We start from the raw sequence: 17,803 nt of genomic DNA on the forward strand, positions 1-17,803 counted from the left end.
AGTTGTTCATTCTTTTTTAAAAATCTTATATGGTCATATGTGTTTCTCTACTTGTTTCTCTACATTCTTCTGTTTATTAATCATCTCTCCCTATTTTCATTTTGTACCTTAAATACTGTATCCTTTGGGGTTTTCATAACTTCGTTTTTTTTTTACTTCCGTTGGGTGGTATCTTTTGATGTTTATAGACTACCTTTTCTATTGATTTCAATTTCCTGAACTTTACTGGGCCTGTGCTGTTTACTCTAGACTAACGTACAATAGGTTTCACCATCGCACCTCTAGTAGAAAAGTAGAGTTGATCTATTTCCTTGTGAGAAATATTCTGGTGTTATAGAGCTTCAAGTCCCATTAAACTTGGAAATTATTGGCAAGAGTGTTACATGTTGGCTTGAAATAACTCCGTTAGTGGCCTGTCATTGTCTGAGAGCTCCATTCAGAAGGGAAAAGAAATTCTGCAACAGTGAGTACATTTTATCTGCCTTAAAACTCACGTAATTTAACATAATGAAGAAGTAGTGGGGAGACAGCTTAGACCACCTTTAAGAATACAGAAGTATATATCTCTTCAAGCTTCATCCGTCTAGTTTGGGGATTCTCATGTGTGTTCAGAGAACATTAGTTCTACTTCATAGTTAAACAACTTTGGGAATTGTTGGATTAAAAAACTTAAGTATACTTGTTGATGACACGACTTCTTTGAGCCAGTGACAAGCTAATATAAATTTTAAATCTCCGAGAGAGTTATAATAAAATGTGTTGTGCCTTACAACTTATTTCCTTGTGGAACTCTCCCCTGCCACCTCTAAAAAGAAGTTATAGGAAATCTACAGGGGATACATAGAAAACATCTGAATTACATTCTTATCTTTCTACTTTTCAGATTCCTCATATGTAAATAGGTGAAGATATTTCTTTAAAAGATATTGTTCTAGATTTTGCCAACCTCTAATAATATGGTTAATAATATGGTATTTTACAATATAAATAGACATTAAATATATGAAAAGCAGTTTCTCCTGAAATATGTTCTAAGATTCTTTCATTTTCTGTAATGGGAGATTGAAATATACTCCTGAAATTTTATATCCCTTTTAAGTACGTATGCCATTAGTGTTTTATTGTGTAAAAATAAAGATTTTCTTTTATATAATTATATACAACTCACTGGTATTTTAATTTTATTTTAACTTTATTTATGGAAACTTTTATTCATTCACTTTCAGAAATTGCCATTTGCAAAGTCTCCCATTGTAGCTTTAATATTACCATCTTTTTCTGTAATTCTCACCTGAGAACCCACATGATGTTTGTATGGCCCAGCAGTAAGTTAGTTTCTCTCATCATTTTAGAGGGTTTTGTATTTGTTATTCACCAGCAATCTAGTCTAAGGCAAAACTTGAAAGGCCTCTTTTTGTTTTTGGTTAAGCTGACATTGGCTACTAAATTGAAAAAATGTCAAAGTAGGTTAATTCCATTGAATATATGGACATTCTTAGAGAACAGGACTCCTGAAAGTCTAAAATTTCTTCACTGTTTCACTTGTATTGCTCTTTTTACTAATAGATTCGAATGTTGTCTCTGAAGACTTTGAATAGTTTTGTTTTAATTAGTTAATAGTTTTGTTTTAATTAGTTAAATTATTCAGTCTCTTAGAAAACAGACTCTTAACAGCTCTTGGTCTCCTTTTCTTATTTTTCACATACTAGTTTTTAAATCAGATGAACTGATAATCTCAGATCTAATGCTAGAGCTCACTTGAAAGATGGGGAGTGGAGATTATTCTTATTCTAAGAAACATCCTCCTTCCAGGCACTTATGAATGAGACCAGAATTTATTTTTGGATAATAGCTAGAGGAAGTACAAAGGAGCTTAATAAATGATCAGTACATCTGTGCTATAGTTACCATCTCTTTTAAGAACTTAATGGAATTGAGGTGAAAGTTAGGAAAGGCACCAGGAGAGCCATGATAGAAAGATGACGAGAAGGTTGTGCAAAGCCAGCCAATTAGATTTAGTTTCTTTAAAAATCTAGTTTCTTGGGGCCAGCAGATGGCGTAATGGTTATGATGCTGGACTCCCATATGGCTGACCATGGTTTGAGTTCTGGACACAGTAGCTTGAAAATCATGCTGGGTGTGGATGTATGCATGTCCAAGATCCCAGGGGGAAAATGGAGAAGGGATTGTGGTGTAGCCCATCCCCTCAGGCGTGATTTTTCACTTTCCCTCTCACTGTTTCTGTCTCTCTCTATGGTGAGCACATGCACCTTAAGGCAAAAATCTCTAACAACAACAAAAAAATCTAATTTTTTTCTCCTTATGGCCTGTCCCTACAGGTGGACTGATAACTATAACCTCCGTTCAGGTTATACACAAGAACAATTAGAGTCAGAGGCAAAGGCCAGACAACTCCTATCTTTGAAATCTAAAGTCCTGTGCCCAGCAAAAATTATGAATAAGCCAAAAGGCGCAAACTACATGGAAAATGCTACTGAAAGAACAGTTGGCAGCGAAGGGCCAAACTTAGGGCCAAAGGAACCCATGACACGAGCCGAAATGATACAGGAATTCTTGTGACCATTAACCACTACTTCTTTGTAAATGTCTTATAAAAACCCAAGTGAGGTAGGAGACAGGAACTCTAAAAATACAGTTACGGTATATGCCCAAAATGGAGTCATAAAAGAGCTAAGTATTAAGATGGAAACAGCAGCTTAACAGCAGCACAAGAAACAGCTTGCAGTAGTGACTTAATGTTTGACCTAAAACAAACACCTTTTTTGTGGTACCACCACATTCAAGGAAGAAGGTAATGGTCTTTTATGGCTCAAAACTTTTAGACAGTCTCCTGATCTTTGTATCCATTCCAAAATTAGGAAAATGACTGGACCCATCTACATGGGACACCTTACCCCCCCACCCCCACCCACACCCCCCCCCAACCCCTCCGCCCTACGCCCCACCATGAGGGGAATAGATGGACAAACTCCTCCTGAGAACAAACCTGGAGAAAGCCCCTCCTGACCAAAATAAAACACCCTCTCTTTGGCTCCTCTTTGGCAACCCATTTTCTGAGACCCCTGCCTGCCTGCCTGGGAGCTGTTCTTTCCTTCAATAAATTCCACTTTGCTGTCCCCTCACTGTGTCCAATCTCTAGTTCTTTGTGAGCATGAGACAAAGAATGGGGTTCACTGCTGTTCCTGCATTGGGTATTAGGCCCATGCACCCCAATGACCTCATTATTATAGTTTTAAGTTAATACATAAACTGAGTCGATAACTGTTACAGTGGAAGGAGGTCATTAATTGTTTGTTGAATTATTGGTATAGTTGTGGTAGTCACTTTTATTAAAAAAGAGTTTTTTCCTCAGTTATCAAATCCAGATATGGCAGTTTAATGTGATGGGTTTTCACCAAATACTCTTCAAGTTCTTTGTGTACCAAAGCAACTTTGGTACACAAAATAGATTGACCTATATACTCAAGGGATTAAAAGGATTAAGAGAAGTAGAAGATAATATTTCCTTCCCTCAGTAAGCCACCTGATACATATTAATAAGCTACCATTAGACTCAGATGGCTCTAGTCTGGGAACCATTGCTGTCATAGTTCTTGATTATAATGTTACACTTGTTAAATGAATAGATACAGTGAAGGAAATAGGGATTCCCAATATTGAGTTTTCAAAACTATTAGCTTTAATAGCCTATTATTGACATATTTATCATATATGAATATGCTCACTTTTCTCAGATTGCGGAATTAGAAAATTAGGCCCTTTGGCCTAACAAAGATCTTATTTCTCAATTAACAAAAGAGCTTATTTTTCAAAACAAAATAGTAAACAAGATAGTAAAAGAGCTTATTTCTCAAAACAAGATACTAAAAGTCAACTTAATTCTAATTCTATGTGGTCACTGAAATTCTAAAATATATGCATCTTTAATTTTTTTTTAGGTATTACTAACCAATATTTTTGATGACACTTAGCAGACAACTTAGAACAATGTAATGAGCCTTTTATCTTGAAAAGACAAGTGAATAGGCTCAAAATAATGTGGAGAAAGTACACCAATGTATCTTACTCTCATAAGGTGGTCAGATAATATAGATCTTATAATCAGGAAATCACAAATTTGGCCATAAGTATTCAAAAAAAAAGAGATAAACTTAGACTTTTTAAATCTGAAGTGAAGCCTTCAAGGGGAAAAGGGGGAACATGTCAAGAATTTTAGCATAATAGTACTTACTCTAAATATTTTAGAGGAAAATGGATGCACAAGCTCCTCCTGAGAACAAGATATTCTAGGTGAATCTTTTTTTCTCTTCTACCTTTTTCCCTTTCTTCTTCTTCAATTTCCTCCTTCTATTTTATTTTATTTTGTTGATGTGCCTTTTTACTTATCTTAAAGTTGTCAAGTGGCTTTTAACTTTAGATTGCATACTTTCTGTCCCAAAGATGACTAGATCTCAAATGAATTCTGGTTAAGTAGAATATCTAAAGTTCAGACAGCCTTTAAAAGCTTTAAGCACAAATGCACTGATATCCCTGATTGATCTTTTCTGTGCCCTAATTAGTGTTAATGCTTACTTTGCACTTGGACCCTACTGATAGTAGTTCTCATAAATGAAAAAGACTTGCAGAGACTGCCAGGTATTAGAGTTTGTTACAAAGATCTAGAAATGATAAAAAAGTTTGATCATGTGCCCAGTCCATGTAAATTGTATCTTTGTATTCTTAGGAAATTAGCAAAGAAAATAAAATTTCTAAATGAATGTTTAAAAATTGTTAGAAAAAAAGAAACTCGTTAGAAATGTAAAGATGAGAAAATAAAATGCATTCCCTTAAGGAAACTTAAGAACTGTTCATGGAACAATAGACTGAAAAGTTTGAATTTTGTCATAGAAAATTATAAAATGCTACATCAAGAGCATTTTAGGCATAATTTAGAAATAAATATAAGATTCACATCTCAAGAAAATGTTGCATACATTTTTCTATTGAAATACTTAACATTATCTATGAAAAGACATACATAATGTGTGAATTTTCTACTTATTCTACTGATTATAACTGCTTTAATAAAAATAATCACTGAAAGATAGTGATTAAACTAGGAAAAAAAGGAACCCACAGAGTAATTTGCAGGTAGATTTGGTGCCTTGGTACTTAGACAGTTTTCAAAATAATTTTTATAATGGTGTAATTTAAAAGGTTTAACTGAAACTACTAAACAGTGTAAAACAAGCTGCTTTAAATTATTTTAATTACAAAAAATTTTACCTTCTGAAATGAGAATTACTATGCTTCGAGGTTCCAATGAATTTTATATAAATGGCAAAGTATGGTCAAAAATAACTTGTGACATTGTTTACTGTTTAACACCATTCTTGGACCCAAGGCTAAGAAATATTTTCAGAATCTGTGTGCTTTATCCTGAGAGGATTTCATGAATAGGGGTCACTGAGAGAGTTAAATGTCTGCTCTGCTTGGCCTTTGAGGGGAGAGGGCAAAGCTGGTCTTGGGCAAATTACTTCCACCTCCCTTTTTGCCCCTGCTTCAGCTCCAGGGGAGCTGGAAATGCACAGGAGGAATCAGAAGACCTGGGTTCGAGTCCCGGCTCTGCCACTTACTACCTTTGTGATTTTCGGTAAGTTACTTAATATCTCCGGGTCTCAATTCAGTGCAGGTTTGTTGTCAGGATTAAATAATATGAACTATGTAAATTTGCTTTGTAACCTCCCAAGGTCTATAGATATATTAATTTAAAAATATTTTTATTGATTTTTTAATCATAGGCTTAATCTCCTCTCCCCTATTCTGTACTCTAGTGTCTTTTAAAACCGTTCAGAAAGACTTAACTCCTTTTACTTTTTCCCCTTTTCCTCTCTTATTGGAACTATTATTTCTATCCTTTGCATGTTTCAATCAAGTATTCCAAGAATGTAAAAACAGGTTGAATAAATTAATCTTCACTATAGAACATGGATTATTAATATCATTTCCAACCCTTTCCACTCTTACCTTTAATCTTCTCAGAATTATGTGCTTACAATTATCAAAAAATCTAATGCATGGATATTCAGATAGTGTTGGGGAGAAAAGTTTTGGCAGAGGAAGGATCCTTACATCCTGTTTCCCAGCTCACTCCTCCTTGAGTTAGTAAGGTTGTCTGGGAAAATGAGAATATGAAAGTGGCTCTAGTCTTTACATTTTTTTCTGTGAGAGAGGAGTTGAACATAGTTCTGAGCTAGAAGTTTTTCAGAGGTCTCAGAAAACCTAGACCCTTAATCTGAGGATTAATCAGAGAGATACGAGAAGGGATTTGGTGACCATTTCTCTGGTCAGCTCTGTGAGTAATAGCCGACTTGGCTTCTTCTTCTCAATAAAGTAAGTTCTGCCTCACCCTTGGCCAAACTAAATTTACAGTGCCTATTGTTTTTGTGTGCTCACTTTATAGAGGGTACCTGGAGGATGCATGGTGCAGGGAAGAAAGAGAACTTGCCTTCTGGGTCACATCTGGGTTCAGATCAAGGCGTAAAAAGAGTTTGTAGCTCTACTTGGTCCAACGCTCCCTTACAACCTAAGAATGCTTGGTCTGGCTGTGTGTAAATAAAAGTTACAGCCACTTACGTGGATTGCTTGTTGTTAATGCCTAATTGCCATGGAGCACAGTAACATTTATTCATGTCATGATTTGATTAACTTTTTAAAAAATTTTATTTCTTTTTTTTTTAGCCTTGATCTGTTGACTTATGCTTAATATGGTTTCTTGCTGAAGTAGCAGTGTCATCTTTCATAACTAAAACTTAGAGGAAACTTTGAACTCTGGTAGTAATCAAGTATAAATTGAAACAAGCACAGTTTTAAATTTACTAATTAATGGATAAAAGTAAGAATATTCATGGTATGTCAAGGATGCAGTGATAAGGGTACCTTTATACATTGCTATTGGCAGTGTAATTTGGCAGTGTAATCCTTTTGAGGTTTTTCAACACTTGAAAGTGTTCATACCTTTTGAGCCACTAACCCTACAGTTGTTGATGTCTTCTAGGAATGTAATAAAGAAAAAAAAAAAAAAACTAATTATCTGGAGATTTTTCTTGCAGCATTACCTTAATAAAGACCTAGAGGCTACCTAAATTTTCAACAATAAGAGAATAGTAAAGTAGATTAGCATCCATATGCTGGATGAAATATTATATAGGTATGATAAAAGATCATTATGAAGGCTGTAATCATAGGAAATATGTATGACAAGTGATTGAAAGGAATTTATAGGCTTGAATGAGAATATACTCAAGGTAGTGGTTTTCAAGTACTAAAATTATGTGCAGCCTTATATATATATATATGTGTATTTGATTTTCTTAACTTTTTTTTTTTTAGAGGTTTTTGCTATAGGGTGCATGTGCTCACCAGAGAGACAGAGAGAGACAGAGAGACAGAAAGCGAGAAATCACCCCCCAGGGGGGATGGTCACGCTGCAATCCCTTCTCCTCCATTCTCCTCTTGGGATCTTGGGCACGCACGCACACGTGCCCGGCGTGAGTTTTAAGCCACCGGGTCCGGGACGCGAACCGCGATCGACTACGTGGGAGTCCAGCGACATAGCCATTACGCTAACTGCTGGTTCCCAATTTTGTTAACTTTTTATAATTCTGTTTTTTTTTTTAATTTGGAAAAGTAAAAGCAAATAAAATTAGCAAGAATTTCATGACAGTTCATTCTGTTTTCTGTCTTTTGATAGCTTTAAGAAATGTTTGTTAGGTAGCTACACAAATAAGACTATTCTATATTTTTTAAGCATGAGCTAACAGTTAACTACTCAGCCAATTTCCAGTAGAAATTTTTATTAGGAACATGATATTTGAAAGACTATGTAGTCATAATGACCTTATATTATTGCCCTAGGACCTCAACAAAATTCTGCATTGGAAAATGTTCTCTGATGCTGGTTTTAGGCTCTTCCTAGTATCATTCATATAATCCTCAGAATGTTAACAAAGGTTTAGGCCTTCTTGAGCTCATCTTCATGCCAGGCATTGGTACATTAAATAGACCAAAATATTAATTAGGTGCTTGAGCATTCATTCCAAGACAAATTGTGTTTGTGTGTGGGGGGGCATGTGCATGTATGTGTGTAAGCAGGCTCATGTGTGTATGTGAGAAATATTAGTGTTTAAAAGTTGTTATATTTACTAAATTGTTTCTTTGGAGAGCTTACCTCAGTGAGGAGAGTAAGAAAATAAAATACAAAATGATTTAAGCGCTACTCTTTAATCTCACAAAGTTGAGATTTTTTAATAGTTTATTTCTTCCATGAGCAAGAGAGACAGACAGCATTACTAACAGAGAGTACTGATGCTTTGACCCACCACCATCTTTCTGCTAGCCCCAGATCATGGACATGTGCATGTATCTATTGGTCTATCCATTTACTGTTGACCCTTTAGTGAAGAGAGATTTTCCTAGCATGGAGCATGGTTTTAAATGAGGATTAAAAAAAAATACTCAGCATAATTTTTGCATGGCAATTATAAAGCATTGTCTACCATTAGCTATGGATTTATAAGACAAAATCCAAATAGGAAACTAGGCAATCCTATTATGAACATATACTGTAATGATCATAGAGTTAATGTATAGACTACCATAGAATAATCTTGTTGTGGCATTGAAGGGTATACCCTGTCTTAGACACTTAACTTCTTTCTATTGCTACCATGCCGTAATATTGGTAATGGTTCTAAAGGAATCCAAACAACTTGTAATTTCTTACTAAGACCAGAGAGAGCTCAGGAGAGAACTTAGAAAAATGTCTGTCTCAGGGACCAGCAATTGGCGTAATGGCTGTGTCACTGGACTCCCATGTAGTCAACCACGGTTCCAGTCCTGGACCCAGTGGCTTAAACTCAGAAAGGGTGTCTAAGGGTATTTCTTCTCATTAAGAGAAAAATGAACATGTTAATAATTGACCAGAATCACTGAGACCAGAGTTCTCAGTCTCTCTTTGGTATTACATTGGTAATTTAAAAAAATATTGCTTCAATTGGCATACAACAACTATATTGGTTATTAATACTAATAAATTGTAAGTATAAAGTGCCACCTAAAGACTCATGTAGCATTGTATATTCGGTTCTAAATCTCTCATTCACTGGGATAAAACATCAGATTGCTCCATTGAAACCAATTAAACTGTTTATGTTTTATCTGACAGTATAAAGAACAGAACTTTACATTTGTGAAGTAACAAATAATAGCTCACTTTATTGAACACTTAACTTTGTACTAGATATTATTCTAAGCTCTTTATGCTAATTTTATTTCAGTGTAGTAGCTGCTTATGGATAGTGTAGTCCTTTCAGGGTAGTTCTTTCTCAGTTGATTCAGAGTAGATCATCTGTATTTTACAGTATGATCTATACCATCTAAATTATGTCATATCCATCTTGTTTTATTTATGTTTTTAAAATGCAAGTGAGATGGAAAGCACTTGATTTTGATTTATTTATACTGTAATAGTTTAACATGATCAGCCCTGTTCTCTCCATTAGCCTTTGCTTCTGCTGGGATGTATGGAAAGAGCGTGGATTTTAGAGTCTAACATAACCTGAGCAAGATAAATAATCTTTTTAAACCCTAGTTTTATTTTCTCTTCTAAAAAATAGCAATAAGAACATATACCCTCATAAGGTTGTTGTCAGGAACACAGAAATTGCTTGATAAACTTTCTGTTGGGTCATCAGATGATTAGAATGTCTGGCACATAAATTCTTAATTAACGTTGGTTCCTTTTTAAAGAAGTTTTCCTTTAAAGCTTCAGAAAGAGCAACCGCTCTTATTGTTCGCCTCGTGAAAGTGATGTGTGTTGACTAAATTGCAGCAGCAGCCACAAGTGCAACTTCCAAACCAGGAGATGATTATCCATCCCAAATTACCTCTTTTGGAAGGAAACCCATATTGTTCGTTGCACCATCCTTTTCTTTAAGCTAATTCCTTTTCTTTTGAATTTTCTTGGTAAATTTTTCTTTTTCTATTTAAATGTTACAAATATAATGAAGTTCTACATTAGAATTCTTAAAATATAATTCTAATGTACAAATTCACAAATCTTTAAAGAAGCTTTTCTCACAAAATGAAAGAACTGTGTTCTTTTAAGCTCATGGTATTGGCTGCCAAATCATAAAGATTTCTGTTTGTTTTTTTTTTTCCTATATGGAAAACCATTTCTCTCTGCACTTTTGAGGTTGTATAGTTTGTAACAGCCTTCATAAATAGGGGACTTCTGCTTTAGTTCTGACACCGAACTTTTCATCCAGCCTTGCTGTCAGTGTCCCTACTACTTGACATTGACAGGATTCTTGTCAAAATCTGGGTTTTGCATAAATTAGTGTTTGACCCTAGACAGGTTTTTCCTCCTCTCTTCAGTGCAGCTTTTAAGACTGTCACGCCCGTATTCAGAGATAATGAAAGTGAAATTTGACTGTTACACATTTTATGCTGTGAAGAAACAAGTTTGTGAACTTATTGAATACCATGGACTTTCCTACTCTCTTTCATTTCATATTGAGCCATAATTAATAATTGTCAAGTCTTAAAAATCCCTGTGCACTATCAGTACCATCACTTATACTCACTGTTTCTGCCTCTGAGTTCACTGAAGCTATTTTTTGTATTCCAGCGTTAATGTGCAACTTACATTTGTACATACATGGTAGTGGGAGGGAGATTTAAATTGCACAAGGGTGTGTCACTTCAAATCTCACAGATAAATTTAGAATTAAAAGTGGATTTTTACCTTAATACTTTTAACATACATCTTAAATATTTGCAAAACCTGAAAAATCTTTGTAGTATAAAGAATTCTTGCTGTCATTGTTCTGGCCATGGCCCATGGCAAAGGGTAAATTATTTCAGCATTGAGCAAGAAGAACAGAACACATTTTAGTATAATCACATATTTATCATGCTCTTTCTTAGTGTCAGATCATGACACTAATCTCTACTGAAAGATTTCAGATGTTACAGATGTGAAATTACAGGTGACTAACATGTGGTTCCTAAAATTTAATGAACCTGGAAATTAAATGACTATAGCAAAATATAATAATTTAATAGTCTTCATTGAGGCAGGTGATACATGCTATTTTTCCTTTATTTAATTTGATAGAAATAAATTCTTTTTTATTCTTGAAGAAAAATCTTTGTGATACCTTTTCCTTCCTTTAGCCATCTAACCTAAAAATGATTTAGAAGATTTTCTAAGCTTGGAAAAAGAATATTTTTTTTTTTAAAAGAAAGTTAACTCTTCCTATTTTGAACACTTGAAGATTTCAATGTGTGTGCGGGGGTATCCATAAATACTGAAAGTAATATATATATTTAAATAACAACAAGATAAAATATTACTTCTCTACCAATTTACTGATAGAGTGGTATAAATGGTTGAGAATATGAGGATTAGTATCCCTTCTGTTCAAACATGATTACCATTGAAATTTAATGTGTGTCAGGCACCATGCATGACTCTTGGTGTACAATAAATGATTTAATCTACACAAGATCCCAATGAAATAAATACCAGTATCCCCATTTTACATTCAAGGAAAATTACAAATACAGGTTGGGAACCAGTGACTTACTTAACATCTATGAGCTGGTCTAGTAAGTTGCAGAGCTGTCATTTAGGTTTTTGACTTCCTGACATCATAGTGGATGAGCCCATACTTTACCTATAAAGGGAGAGATATGATACCAGCTTACCCGAGAATTTTTGCGTGAGTGTAATAAAGTAATTTACCTAACAGTGTTCAGCATATAGTAAGTTTGCCTTCAGTACCTGATAAATTGTTTTGAGAAAATGGCCTTCAACAATTTATTTCATTTAATCTTCATTTCTCATAAAATGTAGAGAATTTTGTGTAGAAAACTGAAGATGTATATAGGTAAAGGTATCAGCTGATATTTCTTAAGGGACCTGAAGGTATTTTTCATAGGGTAGCAAAAAATTGACCTATTTCTTTTAACTTACTATTCTGCTACTGAAAGAGTTTAACCATGTACTGAAACTCTTAATCTTCTGACTTTCACTATGATCTGTTTTCAAGATTAAACTACATTTTACCTATGCATCTAGATGTTGCCCTTTTAGATGGTGGTCCTCTAACTTCCACTCAACTCTGCAAAAATGAAGGCAAACAAATTACTAAAATTACTTGCTAGAAATACCTGGTATAATGTTATATTTTTATTCAGATTATACCAGTGATAATACTGTTACAAAATTATAGCTTTCATCAGTGTATGGACCTCAACTGCACTTAAATTTAAAACTGTATTTAGGGTAGGAACATAGTTCTCTTCAAATGTAGAATAAAAAAGATCTGAGACTATGTTATAGGGATTAGGCTTGATGGCAAGTACAACATGAATGAGCAATAATTGAGTAGCTGCTAAAAATATTAAAGCAAGACTATATTGACCAATAAATTTATATTTTCCCTAATAGAATACCTAAATAGATAAAGGTACCTAATAGAGTACCTTTATCACAATACTATCATAATAGTATTATATTCCAGACAGTCTGTACTTGGAACATTATTCTGAGTACTAGGTTATGTAGAATAGTAAAATTAAAATATGTAGAGGAAAAAAAAATGATCAAGATGATGGAGATTCTGGAAATAATGATTCTATGAACCAAATGTTTTTCTGTCCTAGAAACTAGATTAGACATAATAGTTTACTATTCTTATTACTTGAATAAGGAGAGATATAATATTTACTTTTAAATACTTTAAAACATTTCATATAGCAAATGAAACAGGCTCAACTAGGAAATATAGGTAGAAGTTTCATAAATACAGATTTATACTTTCTAGTGAAGGAGAGAGAGCAGTAGAATTGGCTGCCCAAGAAAGCCTGAGCTACCCTCACTGGTTACTTGAAGGAGAAAGAAACACATTTGGGTGTGATGTACTGGATTAATTTTATACTACAGAGAAAATCAGATCAGTGACTCCTGGGATACCTCACATTTCTAAAACTATAGCTTTCAGTATTGCCCTGATAATAGGTAAGGATTTTTAAGTATGTATTTTTTTTTATGTTTCATTAAAGAGAAATAATTATAGTTTGTTATGTAGACATTGTTAGTATGGATTGTTGGCCATGAATTGGGAGTTAAATGTGATAAAAGTGTTTGTTATGTTGGTGTTCTACCTGCTTTAAGGTTTAAATTTTTCATTCTTGTCAGTCTTATATGTTCTTTAGTTCTCAGTAAGGGAATGAAAACATCAGAAATAATTTTTATTTCTTTATCATTTGCTACAATGCAATTATACCAAGCATTTCTTTACTATTTCTTCCTTCTCTACTCCAAACCTCAACACTTTTTAATGGCAAAGATCTGGCCTATATTTTATAAATTTGACATGGAACTTTTTCTGTAATTCATTTAGAAAAAATCTGTGATAATGGGGCTGGCAGGTGGCATGGTGGTTAAGGCACTGGACTACCTCTTGGCGACTGTGGTTCAAATGCTGGACCTGGTAGCTTGCTTTCTCTCTCTCTTTCTCTCTCTCTTTCTCCCGCTCTAGTCAAATTAAATAATTAAATAAATAAAGTTAAATAAAATAATAATTTTTTTTTTAAATCTGTGATAAGGTCACTGAAACATACCATATTTCTATCTCAGTTGTTCAGTTATATAAACTTTTTTGGGCTTTTCTGTAAAACACAGTCTATCATTATGAAGTAGTAATTACTGTTTATAGTTTTTGAACCTCTGGAGAAATAAAAGGTAGCAAGAACTTCTTTGCTTGATTTGCCCTTTTTATTTTCTCCAAAGTTATTTCTATTTCTTTATCTTCCCAAAGCAATCTGAAGAATACTCTTACAACAAGCTGTTTCTGATTTTCAGCACTATTTGTGAATGTAGATCGTTTAATTGAATTAGGAATGTTTAGTTTATTTTCATTGAGTTAATCAATTCAGAGTAATAGCTGACATAGATCGCTTATTTTCTAAGTTCTTTGTTGATACCATCTTATATAATTCTTCTTATATGCCATGAGGTCATTACTGTTTTCAGTGTGAGAAACTGAGACAGGAAAGTTGAGTGACATGCCTAGGACATGGTGGAGTCTAAACCCAGACTCAGACCTGACTTAAGAAACTGAGCTCTTAAATGCCAGTGCCATGATATAGTACCTCTCAAAGAAATCTGAGTAGATTGATGTCTTTTGGAGCAGGAATAAGTTCTTTACTCTGACTTTAGGACAAGCTTTTAAAACATATTAATAACTTACAGCAGACCAGGAAATGAGTTTAGAGAGGTACGTTCATATTTTTGACTTTACTATAGTACTTCAACAATGATGATGACCATTAAATGATGCTTATACTCGCTTCAGTCTTGATTCCCTCTATTTATTTAAAATCTACTGTAGAACCTGAAGAACATTATGGTAAGTGAAATAAGCCAGATGCAAAAGACAAATACTACATTATCTCACTTATATGTTTAATCAAAAATAGTCAAACTCATAGAAGCAAGAGAGTATGACAGTGTTTACTGGGAGCAAGGAGGTAGAGGAAACGATTGGTCAAAATGTTCAAAGTTCAGTTATGTAAGGTGGATGATTCTGGAGATCTAATGTACAGAATGATGACTGTAATTAACTACTGTATTTTTTGTACCGGAAATTTGCTGAGAGAGTAGATCTTAAGTGTTCTTGCCACAAGGAAAAAAAATATAATAACTGTGTGGTGATACATACGATGTTTATTATGGTTATTTCACTATGTACATATATATCACATACCTTTTAAATACATACAGTTCCTGTTATACCTCATAAAGTTGAAAGTTTTTAAAAATTTCATAATGAAATAAATCATAGGAAAAAAATTGGGCTGTTAGAAAAAAAATAAGGAAAACTCTGTGAAGCAAAACAACATACAATATACACTATGTGATACAATGGGAAGATCTTTAGATTATCCAGTCCAGTGGTTTTACAGAAGCTTGGTCATTTACATAACAGAGTTAATTACTCTGAGCCTTAGTTTCTTTATCTATAAAAGAATAATCAAAGTACCATTCCAAGGTTTAAAGAAAATAACATGCAAAACGTCGGGCACACAATAAAGTGTTAATTTTCTCTTTTTTTGTTTTCTATTTTAAATTGTAAATAAACCCACATACATATTTTTGAATGGAAGGAGATCTATAATTTTTTGTAAAGATTTTTTTCCTTAGGGGTGAAGTTCATTGGGGAGACAGAAACAGTGATACAGACAGTGAGAGGGAAAGTGAGAAATTACCGCCTTAGGGGGAGAACCATGCCACAATCTCTTCTCCTCCATTCTTCTCTTGGGATCTTAGGCTCACACGCATACACACCCAGTGTGAATTTGAGGCCACTGGGTCCAGGACTTGAACTGTGGTTAGTCATTTGAGAGTTAAGTGACCTAACCATTACACTGTCTGCTGGACCCAGTAACTATTATTTTCACCATTTTGAATTTCGTAAGAGTGACACCTCTCCTAATTTCTTCCTTGGACTATATTCTAGTTAAAATATGTATGCAGCCTTTTGATGGTTAGTTGAATTTTAACGAGTGCCTAAACTGCCAAAAATAGCTTGTTTACTTTGTATTAAAGGGTAATATTAAAGGGTGGAAGATCTTACTAATGTTAGAGGAAGGACAGTGATGAACAGTTCTGTATTTGCTTTAACTGTCATTTGAAAAATCCAATTTTTCTTTCATGTTAAAGTCTAGTCGACTGTCCTTTAGGGCTGACCCCATAGTACAACGAGATCCTACCTGGACAGCCATGGTTGGGATTCTGGCCCCTGCGGCTACACCAGGCATGAATGTGTACATGCCCAAGATCCTAACAGAATAGATAAATAGAGGAAAAAGAAGACTGCTTTGTGACAGAGCCCCATGGAGGAGTGTTTTCTGTCTTTTTTTTTCATATGTGCACATGTACCCTCTTGCATTTAAAACAAAACAAAACAAAACAAAAACTAATGATTGTGCTTTGGTTTGCAAGTCCTCCTGAAATTTTGCATGATACAGTAATGAAAACATCGTTATGTTGGTTAGGCATTTTGAACAGTTGCTTTAAATTTTGAATCTGATTTTTTCCTTCTTTTGAATTAGCAGTTTCTTTTATCTTTTCTTCTATACAATGTTTTGGCTTAAATAAAATATTCCTGGACATACTGCATAAGATCATCTTAGAGCAGCTCTGAGGGAAAGGGACATAGTAATTTGCCATTATAATTTCTTCTAAAGTAGAATTTTATTTTACTTAAAGCTTCAAATGATAAATCAGTTTTCATAAACTTTACTATACTTGCTTCTATATTTTAAAAATTTTCTCATCTGTTAATAAAGCCTGAGATGTTTTTTCCCATTTGGATATATAAAGTGTTTATTGTCTTCTGAAACACTTACTTTCTGGGCGTTGAGGAGGATTAGATTTTTCTCTGTGATTGAAGGCCAGGAGAAAGGGCTCTGAAGTCAGAGACAGGATTGCCTTCTGGTTCCTGCCTTCCCTTAGCACCTGTTCTCATAATCAAGTCACTTCACCCAGTTGGTTCCCAATGCCCAGCAGAGGTTGAATTAGGTTGGGTTTTTAATTTTTGTGTCCTTGAAGATACAGATCTTGGAGGGAAGATGCAGAGAAAGCCAAGGGGGTCCTGCTCACACACACATCTTTTAATATCCACTTTAACTGAGCCTATCTGTCTTGAGTTGGAATTATACACAAAATTTCATTTGAAAAAGAGTCCCATATTTACCCGCCAAATAAGTAATAATAAAATAAAAATATGGGGCAAGCTAGTGGTATGATGGTTAGGGTGGTTGGCCTTAGGAGCACAGGCAGAGGGAGAAATGTGCAAAAAGAAAAAGGGAAGGTACCAATGCAAACTTCCTGAATTTCAGAACTCTTTTCCAGGCTGTCTTGGTACTTGGGAGTAGGAAGTTCATTTGCCTAGCCCAGTTCAGCACTGTTGGTGTTAGGACTGAATAATTTTTGTTGTGTGGGCTGTCCTGTGTCTTGTAGGAGGTTTAGCAGCCTCTACTTATTAGATGAAGTAACGGCTTCCTCCAGACATTTCCTAATGCGCCCAAGTGGCAAGACAGTTCCTATTGGAGAGCCACTGATCCACCTCCTTCCTTAGGGTACTGGTTGTATGTTTATCTGCACCTTGCTATTTGTAGAACAGAGAATCTGACTTCCTTGTCAGTGAGTTTCATACCTTTTATCAAAGAGTATTCCAGGTTCAAGTAACTTTTATAACAAAGCTCACTTACAAATGGAAGACATGTCCATGTTTTCACTCCAGATATAGTCTGTACTAATGAGAGACTGAAGATGATGTGCAGAAAATATGTAGTTGTGACTTGTCAAAAATATTTTATAGATAAGTTGTTTATCTTCTTTTTGTATTGTTTTCTTATTTTTGTGGTTTGTTTTTGAAAATACCACTTTACGCATGCTTGGTATCACAATGATAATTGCATACTTTGTCTTTTCATTAAAAAGGAGCAATAAATTAGTGAATAGTGGCATGAAAATGGGGCTAATTTTGAATATTAGTTGTTAAGTTTCTTTTAACCAGGTATTATTTGAAAACTTGTCTGAGATGAGAGCAAAACTCTTGGTCCCATTAAAGTGTTTCTTGTTTTATATCCCAAAAGCTTAGGTGAAGAAGACATTGGACAGTTCCATTTTATAAAAGTTATTACAAGTCTTTTAAAAAACTTGGTC

The 17,803-nt window shown here is 34.4% G+C and overlaps 1 protein-coding gene and 1 long non-coding RNA gene across 7 annotated transcripts in view; one reads left to right on the forward strand and one right to left on the reverse strand.

Moving 5' to 3' along the window:
- The window catches only part of TDRD3 (tudor domain containing 3), a 154,123-nt gene that overhangs the window by 128,824 nt on the left and 7,496 nt on the right, over positions 1-17,803 (forward strand). The window lies entirely within an intron of this gene.
- The window catches only part of LOC102497198 (uncharacterized), a 41,465-nt gene that overhangs the window by 3,891 nt on the left and 19,771 nt on the right, over positions 1-17,803 (reverse strand). The window contains exon 2 of the long non-coding RNA XR_336287.3: positions 11,652-11,741. This is a non-coding gene — a long non-coding RNA (uncharacterized LOC102497198). The remainder of the gene's footprint in view (positions 1-11,651; positions 11,742-17,803) is intronic.

Source organism: Tupaia chinensis, unplaced genomic scaffold (assembly GCF_000334495.1).
Source record: "Tupaia chinensis unplaced genomic scaffold, TupChi_1.0 Scaffold000686_1, whole genome shotgun sequence".
Classification (NCBI taxonomy): domain Eukaryota; kingdom Metazoa; phylum Chordata; class Mammalia; order Scandentia; family Tupaiidae; genus Tupaia; species Tupaia belangeri.